Here is a 12,148-nt window from a genome sequence, read left to right as displayed (position 1 = left end):
ATCAAGAATTATATCCTTATGTGAAGCAACTGGGCCAACTTCAACTTTAACAGATGACATGAACAGCTGCTCTAAACCATTTATGACGCTCGAGGAGAAACGTCGGAAGACCTGCAACCAGTGTAACAAAGATCCTCCGAAATCGAAAGATCCAGAACCTCAATCTTCTTTTAGTCTTTACACTAGCCAGCAACCATCCAAAGCCTTTAAGTCTGTTCCCTCAGGCACTAAAGTACAGGACCTTATTCAGATGAATCCGTTGCAACCCAAGGCCATGGGGGTTCCACAAGGAAATCTTACACTGAAAAACCAAACAACAAAAGAACCTCCTAAGAGCAAATATCCGAAGAAGGCGTCCTCTTACCACCAGGTACTATTAGAACGTATTGATTCTGCTGATGACTTGATAATGAATCGCCACAATGTTCTGTGGCTATGTCACCTGGTCCCAAGTCTGCGGGCTATCGAATCTGGCGACTTGAAAATTGTAGAATTCCTCGAGGAAACCAAAAATGATGCAGTTATTTTACATGTTCAATCAAAAATCATAGCTGATACATTGCTCCAAGCCGGTCCGGTGTTAATGTCGCTAGGTTTTGATATCTCACTAGCCCCAACACGGGCCCCAGCAGAGGCATTGGGTGAAGCTGCGAACCCGATGGAAGCGGGCAGAGATGATAAAATTCCACCAACGCGCTCAAGTGAGCGGGCTTTTGCAGCCTCGCATTTAAGCTCATTACCCCCAGTACAGAAGACTTGGAAGCCGATGAATGAGACACCTAGTCAAAACAACATCAAGATTACAATCCAAGGAGTTAGCCAAGTGCACCCAATTGAAGACCGGCCAGTGTCTGACCCTTCATCTTTGGCGCAAGGGAACGACTGGGCGTGGGTTGCTGAAACCTTAAATAATACCATGCCTCGTTAACGCCAGGCTCTCAGGCACCTTAACAACAAAAAAACCCTTACTTTGGGCTCCTGGAATACAAGAGGCTTCAGTCATCTGTTTAACACCACCTGGGCCGAAGACCTGGATCTTATCTGCCTACAAGAAACTTGGCTCTGTGAAAAACCTATTTTGGAAGGGTTTGAAATTGCCTTTACACCGGCCCTCAAACAGACTAGGGGGAGACCGATGGCAGGCCTCCTTGTAGCTGCTAGGATCAACTCTGGTCTCCGGATTTTGAATTCAATTGACATTTCTCCATATATTCAGGTGACCACGGTCGGGGTGGGTAGCCCACCCGCTGGAACCTCGACTTCCATCTGTATTTTTAACCTTTATTGGAATCATGAGGTTAGTGGAACTAAAAACTTCATAGATGAAGTTACGAATTCCTTGGATGAGTATATGGAAGCCGGCCCCCCTCACGAGCTGATAGTCTGTGGAGACCTTAATATCGACTGCTTTAATCACTTGAACGAACCAGGTTACAAGAAGACCGGAAACAACTTAGAACTCCATCCGGTAACCCAATGGTGCCTAGAAATGGAGGTACGTGACATAATGATGCTGAATGGTCAAACGCTGGGCGATATTCCCGCTGCTCCCACTTGGCGTCGAGGCAAACTCAATTCCACCTTGGACTATATCTTTGTATCCAGTAGGATTCATATGAGAACGACTAGTCTGTCTGTTCAAACAATGCAGCATAGCGACCATGACATGGTGGTCTTGACATTCACGGAAACGGTTGAAAACCCTCGAGATCTTTGGGCCTTTCCTATCAGAACAGGAACTGGTAGGATTCGTTTAAACCTGGATTCCTCTGAAACAAGCAACATCTTGAGGGGTCTCCAGACCTCTGATTCTACGGATTACGACTATCTGCTAACCCAATACCGTGAATGCAGGACCTCCATGGGCAATAGTCTGTTCTCTTTGAAGCACAAATTCGATCTCGAGGTGCAAAAACGAAAACGTCTTCTACGTTGGCAGATAAGATCGGCCCGCAAACAAGTACCCAGTGTTGCCCACGGCCTTGTGAGAAAATTTAAACAACACTATAAGAACTGGCTTAAGTCTCATAAGTGTATCATGCTGCAGAACGATGCAGAGTTAATGTTATCAAAAATGAAGAGCTCAAACGCCGCTGAATACTGGAGACTGATAAATGACAATCTTGCGCCTCAACATGCTCTCCAGGCCAACTTGGTTGCTGAGGCCGAGTGGGTATCCTTCTATGCAAACCTTTTCTGCAATAACAACGAGGTCGTTGCTTGTAGGCCTCCTGTACTATCACATTGGGACCTGGTCTTCGACTACGAGGATATATTGAGAGTCATTAAGAACTTGCACAATTCAAGAGCCCCTGGTCCTGATGGCCTAACGAATTTCACGCTCAAGCTTCACCCTGAAACATGGACCACCTTTTGCGAGTTATTGTTCAAAAGGATTGCCATTAACTGCAAGACTCCCGCGTCCTGGAAATCAGCCGTGATTATACCCATTTTCAAAAAAGGCGACCGCCGCAATCCAAAGAACTACAGACCAATTGCTCTACTTGATGTATTGGGCAAGGTCTACTCTACTCTCCTCCACCAAAAACTGATGGAATGGTCAACAAATTGCAATCAGATGGACCCTAGACAAACTGGTTTTGTAAAAGGTTTGGGCTGTGGTATTAACCTTTTAATACTAAACCTATTGAAAATGGAAGCCTTACGATCCAATGCCAAGATCTATCTCGCCTTCGTGGACCTGTCCCAGGCGTTTGACAGTATTAATAGAGATCTGCTCTGGTCTAAACTGACCAAATGGAACTGCCCAGCAAGCCTGCTGGCCGCCATTTATGAACTCCACACGAACACGACCATCAGAGTTCGCCTAGATCAAAAGGGCAACCTTTCCTCACCTATTGACACCTTTCGAGGTGTCAAGCAAGGGTGCCCGCTTGCGGCAATCATATTCAACTTGTTCATATCCGACATCAAGGATGTATTTCGTGACCTCCGCACTTTCCCGCCAAAACTACACGGCTCTCATGTTGACTATTTAGTCTATGCAGATGATATCATTCTAATAGACTCAACCCCTATAGGCCTACAGCGCAAACTGAATGCCGTAGAAAAATACTTAACAGATAACGGGTTGGTTATCAACAGAGGGAAATGCGAAGTCATGGTCCTTGAAAGACTCCAAGGACTCAACCCGACTCGGCAGAAATTCAAATGGTATGTGAACAAAGAACCCATTGGGCGTGTGCTCAATACTAGATACCTAGGAATGCAGCTAAGTGCTAGCAGAAATGACGCCCCCTGGGTTGACTCAGCCAAGAACAAATGCCGTCAATTGGCATGCCAAGCAGTTTTAATCAACAAAAAATTTGGAAAATTTGGCTTAAGACCGACGCTAATGTTTTTCCAGCAGAAGGTGGTACCGTCTCTGATATATGCTGGCGAAAACGCCTTTGGGTGTGGGTCTGAGGTGTGGAATTCCTTGGAAAACATCTTCTGGTCTAGGGTGCTTAATTTTCCAAAAGGCACCGCCACAGTGTGTATTAGATATGAACTTGGATACATATCTATGCAAGCGAGAGTCGCTTGGAACCTCCTAAGCGTTTTCAGGAAATTAAACGCAAATATCACACTGCCCCAGATGGACATTTTAAACAACTTACAGTCTGCCAAGGCCCCCTCAATTCCATTTCAATGGAACAAGCTATGTCATGACGTGCTTAGCACGTATGATATCACGATGCAACTGCTGCTCGAAAATCCAGATGCCGCGAAATTAAAGATATGGAGAAATGACTGGATCCAGACCTGTGATAAACGAGCCAATTCTAGGTCCATGCGTGAAGTGCCAGCCGAGGCAAGAGCATATGGATGTGTACCATCGTACTTGGCTTGTTTTCCAGACCAGTGGGCTCGGGCCTCTTATCTTCACTTCAGGTTGAATGTCATGACAACTAAAGAACGCCTTTGCTACTGGTCACAATCCCCGGATTTGGACCTCACTTGCCGTTTTTGCTCCACCTCTAAGGAAACTCTTAAACATCTAATCTTAATGTGCCCAAAGTTTGAGACTAAAAGAGCTAACATCTTCAGCCCAATAACAAAGAATTTTCAGTTCTTAACCCGCGAAGACTGGTGGAGAGCCCTGTTTGATGGGTCAAACAGAGGGGTGCTTTATGCCTTGGTTTCTTTCCTTCGCATTATAAAAGACTATCTACACGATGCCTCGGCGGATCCAACTGCTGGGCCGTTTTCGACGTCCGTAACATAAGCCATGACATAGGGAACCGATGTAGAGATGAGGCCTGGCATTGATTGGAGATGAATGTAGAAACTTTGGCTTGTTTTTTGTTTTCTCTCTGTTTTTAAAGGGTTGTAACATAACCTAACAAAAATAAAAAAAAAAAAAAAAAAAATGGTGCACAAGTTTCAGCATGCCCAGACGCTCCCAGCGTTCGAGTTCTTGAGGTTGCTCGGCCTCATGGCATCCTGCATTCTTCTGGTGCCAGAGGCTCGCCTGCGGATGAGATCTTTGCAGTGGGCACTCAAGACGCAATGGTCGCAGTCCTCCGGCAGGATGTCGGACCCGGTTCAGGTGCCGCCCTCGGTCGCCCGGGACCTTCTGTGGTGGGCCGTCGAAGGCAACTTGATGAAGGGGGCTCCATTTTGGCTTCCCTGGCCGGAGGTGACGATCGTGACGGATGCATCCCTCACGGGATGGGGAGCTCATGCCAACGGGCTGACAGTCAGTGGTCGTTGGTCTCCGTCGGAGTCCAGACTCCATATCAATCTGTTGGAGCTGAGGGCCGTCAGGCTAGCCTTGAAGGCTTTTCTGCCGACTGTGCGAGGAAAGAGTGTCCTGATCCTGACGGACAACACTGGCCATGCACTACCTCAACAAAAAGGGGGGGCAGGGTCACTTCCTCTGTGCAGGGAGGCGATGCAGCTCGAGTTCTGGGCCATCCAGCAGGAAGTTTCGATCTCGGCAGTTCATCTGGCCGGAGACGAAAACGTAACGGCGGACACTCTGAGCAGGCAGAGCGCGATCTCTCACGAGTGGGAGTTGGCTCAGGAGATTCTCCTGGAGATCTTCGCCCTTTGGGGGACCCCTCAAGTGGATCTCTTCGCCTCCAGTGTCAACCGGAAGTGCGACAGGTTTTGCTCGCGGGAATTTCCTCCAAAAGGAGCCTTAGGAGACGCGTTCGTGGTGGAGTGGTCATTCCCGCTGCTGTACGTGTTTCCATCAGTCCCCGTCATCCCCCAAGTGCTGCGGAGGTTACGGAAGTTCGGTTCCCGGATGATCGTCATTGCTCCGGCGTGGGCTCGGAGGATGTGGTACCCGGACCTTCTCGACTTGTCCATCTGCCCTCCACGTCGTCTTCCCTACTGAGACGATCTTCTCTCACGGGAGGGGGGTCAGGTTCTCCATCCAGAGGTCAGATCCCTCAACCTTCACGCTTGGCTTCTGAAAGGTTGAGGTATAAGGATTGGGACCTCCCTGAAGACGTGATGGAGGTGTTGCTTTCAGCCCGAAGGCCAGCAACAAAGTCTCTGTACCGTTGCCTTTGGCGTAAGTTCTGCGACTGGTGCAGAGTTTAGAATGTGGATCCTTTTGCATGTGACATCCCCATGGTTCTGTCCTTTTTACTTTCTTTGGCCCACAGGGGCTTGCAAGTGGGTACCATTAAAGGTTACCTGGCGGCGCTGTCCATCTTTAAGCGCTCGTCTGAAGAGTGTTCTTACTTTAAAATCCCTTTAATTTCACAGTTTCCGTCACCTTTCCTGGTGCCCGGTTGGGATTTAAACCTTGTTCTTAAGTTTCTTATGGGTGCTCCGTTTGAGCCTTTACATTCTTGCCCTTTGAGGCTGTTAACTCTGAAAACTGTGTTTTTAGTTGCGGTTACTTCCGCTCGCAGAGTGAGTGAGTTACAGGCACTTTCAGTTAAGCCACCCTTCACTGTATTTCACAAGGACAGGGTTGTCCTTAGAGTTCGTCCTTCTTTTCTTCCGGAGGTAGTGACGGAATTTCATTTGGCCCAGAAGGTTGTTCTTCCGGCATTCTATCCTCCTCCGCATCCTGGTAAGGAAGAGGAGAGGCTCCATAGGCTCCATAGGCTTTATGTTTCACGCATGTCCCGGGTCAGAGTGGACGATCAACTCTTTATTGGTTACGCTGGAAAGCGTTTGGGGCAAGCTGTGACGAAACGGACTTTGACTCGCTGGATTATTTTGGCCATCTCGGAGTGTTACCGCTTGGCGGGTAAGGACCCACCGGCTGGCTTGCGGGCCCATTCTACCAGGGGTATGGCTGCATCTACTGCCCTGCAGAGGGGTGTTCCTATTCGCAACATCTGTGATGCAGCCACCTGGGCTTCAGTACATACATTTGTACGTCACTATTCCCTCAATTCTGTCCGAGGACAGGATCTGGCCTTTGGCAAGGTGGTCCTTTGCTCTGCTATTTGATTGGCTATTCTAAATTTTGATTCTAAATTCTTTCCCTCCTCCTTGCCCTGGTACTGCTTTGGGAGTCTGTCATAGATATGGAATACGTCGGAGGACCCAATCTCCTCGAAGAACAAGTTACTTTCTTACCTGGTAACGTTCTTTCGATGGGATGGTCCGACGACGTATTCCATATCGCTCCCGCCCTGCCTTCCCCGCTGCAGAATTTCATTTGCGATTGCAGCTTACGTTCCGCAAGGCTTTGTGTCTGACTGGCAGTTGACTAATGTCACACGTTCTGGGGGAAAAAACTACAACTGAGGCTACGGGCGTCGTGCGTCCTACTTATCACATCGGATGACGTCGGACGTCGGAGGAGGTCCTCGACGACGGCGCATCGACGCAGGACGCAGACGCCGAAAAAAGTTTCCGAAGCAGCACAGCTGTGGTGATTACATGTCATAGATATGGAATACGTCGTCAGACCATCCCATCGAAAGAACGTTACCAGGTAAGAAAGTAACTTGTTCTTCTCCAGCATGGGTCTGGCATGGATTCACATGCGAACCCTCGCGCCTACCCCTCTGCGGCTCTTCTCTTGGTCCTACTGCCACTTTATGTGCTACCAAATCTGAAGATGGCAGCCAGAGGAGGGGCTTAGGTAGAAGGCAGTCATTGGCTGGAGGCAGTATGACCCAGAGACCAGTGATTGGTTGTTAGGAGAAAGACAGTTCAGAAGTGAAACTGAAACTGATTTTTTCTTTACCGAGGATTCCCAGCCTGACGACGGGGAATATTCACGAGCATGTGAATCCATGCCAGACCCATGCTGGAGAACAACAGTTACAGGTAAGTAACTTGTTTCTTACTCTTTTAATCTTCAGGTGCGAACTGTCACGAGGGCGGTACCTGTGCCTTCAAAATCATGTGGGCTGCAACCCACAACATACAACAGAAAGGGGACATGGTCCTGCCCTTCACAAACAATAATAATAAAGAGAGGACATTACAGTTAAGGCTATAACTTGAGTCCCGGACGTTACCACCAGATCCGGCTTGATAAGTATAAATCACGGGTGATGCATTGAAACTAATGTGAGGAAGGAGATCAAGGGGCCACAACACAAGTACCTATGTGTTCTCTTACTAGTGACTCCACACTAATGCAGCGTATTGCACATTTCTTTTTTTTTTTTAAAACTTTTATTTATTGGCATAAAGGTCAAGACAGGCACAGTTCAAATTACATAGCAATGAGCTGACAACATAACCGTACAATCGGCACCACACCATGGTTAGGTTATACATCACGAGCTGATAACTGATATCGCGGGGAGGCGTCGAGAAGCACAAAGAAAAAGCAAAAACCAATTGGAGAAGTTAGATCACCTGTGGCATGTCGGATTGTCCTGGTAGGGGAGATGAGGTCAGTTCCACTTCATCTCTGCCATTTAAATAGGTACAAAATTCCGACCAGACATTTTTGGGGCGAGATGTCGGAGGTAGGGATCCAATGTATTCCTCTTCGCACATTTGTGTCCAGGTAAGGGCTTTCAGCCACATCGTAAAAGTGGGAGGATTGCGGCGCTTCCAGCATTGCAATATGCATCTTTTGGCCACCATAATACTTATATTTACAAATTTTGCCATTTTCTTTACATTCTCACCTTCCCAAGCACCAAATAGTATGGCAAGTGGCTCCATAGTCACCGGAGAACCAACTATTTCGGAGAGTGCCTCTGTCACGGCCGTCCAGAATGTGTTGAGGGCGGGGCAAGCCCAGAACATGTGTACATGGTCTGCCTCACAGGATTTGCATTTGGGGCACACAAGGGGTCGGGGTGCCTGTGAATGCAACTCTATACGGTGTGTAATAGAGCCTATTAAGGAGCTTAAATTGTATGAAGCGGAATCTGGCGCTTAGGGAGACCCTTCGTGTGTGTGTACACATTATGCCCCAGAGATCGTCTGTGATTTCCACTCCAAGTTCCCTAGCCCAAGCCTCGCGTGGTTTAAGAGAGTTGTCCGCAGTGTTATTCAGTTGCATTTTGTACAAATTAGAAATTATGCTTTTGGCACCTCCGGAATTTGCTATATATTGTATTTCAGGAGAGTCTGGGGGTTCAATAGGGCATGAGGGCCACATCCTCCGTACTGCAGCTCTAAGCCTATAATACTGCAGCATTTCGAGTGGAGAATTGGAGTGATCAGGGCGCCTTGTTTGGGGGGTGATAAAGTATTGCACATTTCTTAATGTTTTTCTAGCAAAAGTAAATGGAGGAAACGAAAAACGCTGGAGAGAGTTTTATTCCCGTAAATATTCTAAGAAGATATAAATTAGTATTCCAGCTCCAGTCTTAGAACATTTTGGGAACGTTTTTGAATTTGGATGCCTATAGGAGGAGCATCATGATTCCCCCCCACGATGCCCTCTTCAGGGTGGGGAAAGGGGATTTTTGGGAGAACAGTTATAATGCCGTGCGGGTGGAGGGGGGTGGGGAAGGTACAGCAGATTACTTTTTATCTTGTTCGTGGAAGAGCTCCTTTTATTTGTAAAGCGGCTCTATTGGTGTGACATCATGTCCTGGTTTTGCTGTGATTTATAAGGGTTTTGAATACACTCTTCTGATATCGCAAGACTTGTTTTTGTTTTTTGGATTAAAACCGCGTCCCGGGTTTTGGAGAATGTTTTGTGAGCATGCAAATGTTAAAAAAAACAGTGATCCCCTGTAATAATGGCAGGCTGCGCTGAAAGAAGTGGAATTGTTTTATTTATTGGTGATATGGCTCATACAGAAACCTTTCACATCTTTTCATACACATCCAAAATTAAGATAAATGTTTTTTTTTCAGTTTATCACACAATTTGATTAAAAATATAACCAATCAATGCTTGAAAGATATTCGTTCACACATCATAAAACGGTTCCATAAAAAAATCGTTGAAATCGACACTAACAGAAGAGACATTGTAAATCAACACTGCTCTCCAGTGGCAGTAAGAGAGAGTTTTACTTCAGCATTAAGACGATTAACACATTTCTTGCTTAACTGCCAACTAGTACACGCATGACTCCTTTTATAGAACGCCTGGACGCTAAACGGCGCCCTCTTGAAATGGTATTGTTACACCATTGAAATAGAAGGGTTCAGACAATCATTTTTCTAGTTTATGCAGAAAGGTATTGATGCGTAGCATGCTAATGCATGGGCGCATAATCTTTTTTTCTTTTTGTTATAACGTGTATTTAACTGCAGATAATGCAATAGTCCACCCATTGTTTTGGCGAAGAAAAAGACACATCTTTTAAAGGTGATTTAAGAGCCTCATTGTTTACTTAAAAGGCACACAGGATACCTGGTTACTTAATGGGTCCCACGCGGCAACTATAGGAGCTATCGAAGTATCAGCAATGACTGTACTGTGTAGATTTTTGTCAAATCAAATGTATCCTGGTATTTCGGTTTGTGTAAAAGATCTCCTTTCCATAGCTGCAGCAACGAGCTCCCAAATGTACTGTAACCTGTTCTTTTCTCCATCTGTTATTGCACATATGCTCTGCCTGTAAGACATTTTTCAGTGGGATGTAAATAAGATGGCACATTTCATTTAGGTCCGTAACTGAACTTCATTGTCTTTTTATTGTACCTATTGAAAGACACGGTGTGATTTCGAACAGAAAAGACGTGTAACGGATACATGGAGGCAGTCCCTATCCCTTGCCCAATTGTGGCCAGAATGAGCAGTGTGTTAACCTATTTCCACTCACAAATATAACATCCATTAGGGAGAAATCATTGCTAAATTACAGACACCTGGTGTTGTTCCAACAGTTTAATGTGTGGTCAAGTATTGTGTGGTTTCAGTACTTTGCTGTGTTAAGTGGAGATGTTGGAACCAAGGTTTGGGGGTGGAGAGGGGGGTGTTGGGCTTGATCAGCCGTCCTGGGTCCCTGGATCATGGCTTAGTAGGCTGGACACAGGTATGCTGGGAGCGCCCTGGAATGGAGCACTAGCCATGGCCACGTGAGCGGTGAGGCTGGAGAAGGCACAGCCCGGGTTTGCATGAGCGGGGGCTTGGGGATAGATAGAAGGTGGCTTGGTAGTTCTTGTCCCATCCAGGGGTCCGTCAGGGCTGGCCCAGAAGAACATTAAGCTGGGGCTGCATGCGGGGTGCGGCCCAGGTCGACCATGGTGGCAGTGGCCTGTCTGCCAGACATTGTGGGTCCAAGATGGCAGTGGCTGGTGCAGGCCTGTGGTTAGTAACAAGCCTCGCCAACGGGACTCATTTATGCAGTCAAAGCCGCCACGATCCCAACGTCCCTTTATCTGGCACCTGATGGGAGGGAATGGGAAGAGCAGCGAACACTGCGTCGAACATCAGATGCGGTTTGCATTTCGGAGCTTTAGACCTCGTTGTGTTTATGCTGATGATATCCAGCCCATGTTATCCCAAGCCTTCCTCGCACAGTAAGTATATATCCTAGTCAGGGGCAGCAGAGATTATATCTCATTGAGAGGATCCTTTCAAAAGCCCAACCCATTATAGTTCATGTTCTTAGGTCTGCGCTGTTCTATCACGCTATTTTAAAAGGAAAAGCTTGTCTTCCTTTGTCTGAACACCAGTGATTACCATGCCCGTCCTAGGTTTAAAGACTGCTTGCACAGCTATCTGGTAAGTGCCTACTGGGACAGCTTGATTAGGGGGCGGGGTTTATGACATGCAAACGGACATGGCTGCCTACCGCCAGGATAATCTAGCTTTGGCGGAACAGCTCTCATCTATAAAACAAACCATGCAGGCTATACACCAAGGAAATACGGGAAGCCCAAGTATCGAATTTTAAGGGGGTAAGAGGGAGAGCAGTACGCAAGACTGCTAAACCTGCCTCTTTCTAATACTTGTATGGTTCCAAGAGGGAAGATTCGGGTACTGCTGAATCAGAACCACTTCCTCCTGAATATGGAATAGAAGCCAAAGTCCCTACCCTGCCAACGCTGGACAGATGTGCTGAAAGTCCAGATAATTTCCAGAGGTTGATGACCCAATGCCTTTTACATTACATGAATCGGTCCAGGCTACACGCTACATGTAAAGCCAAAGTAGCATTTATATTCAGATTGCCCTGCTTTGACATGGGCGCTCCCTGGATCAACCATCAGTACCCCGTATTAGACGATTATGACGAGTTTTTGGCCATGCTTGTAAAGGATCCTCAAGAAACAAACTCCTTGATACTAAGCAAGGGAACAAAGAACGTATTGCCTGAAGTTCGAGCAGCTGAGAAAGTTGCAGCTCATAAAAGAGATGCACAGAAAGCTGCAGCAAAGGAAGCAGTGGAAAAGGCTGCTGCTGAGAAAAAAAGCAGCTCAGAAAACAGCATCAGAAAAGACAGCTGCCGAGATAGCAGAAAAGATGGCCAAAGACCTGGCTTCCAAAAAATTGTCAAGACAATTAAAACTGCAAAGCAAAAAAAAACGAAGAAAGCTGCCCTTAAGGCTTTGACTGGCATCCTGAAGACAACTAAGGCGGCAGCCTCATCATCACTCATCTGAACACACAGAAATTAAGTGCGTTTACCCTTTTATGTCCTTCTATATTTAGTTGTGGGTATGGCCCCCAGTTTGAATGAGTCTTGTGCATCTAGTACGTAACTGAATGTCCAGTAGTTCTAGCTGCAATGAAAGACCAGTAGGCCTACACCTATTTTAAACTAAGCAGCAGAGGTTCCAGAAACGTTGCATT

At 46.7% G+C, this 12,148-nt stretch overlaps 1 protein-coding gene across 4 annotated transcripts in view; it reads left to right on the top strand.

The window, feature by feature from the left end:
• Positions 1-12,148, top strand: part of TDRD3 (tudor domain containing 3) — a 1,496,528-nt gene that overhangs the window by 409,775 nt on the left and 1,074,605 nt on the right. The window lies entirely within an intron of this gene.

The sequence above is a fragment of the Ambystoma mexicanum genome, chromosome 7q (assembly GCF_040938575.1).
Source record: "Ambystoma mexicanum isolate Mex_15411 chromosome 7q, UKY_AmexF1_1, whole genome shotgun sequence".
In the NCBI taxonomy this organism is placed as follows: Eukaryota; Metazoa; Chordata; class Amphibia; order Caudata; family Ambystomatidae; genus Ambystoma; species Ambystoma mexicanum.
Note: the sequence above shows the minus strand (reverse complement) of the source record. Positions and strands in the feature narration are given on the sequence as shown.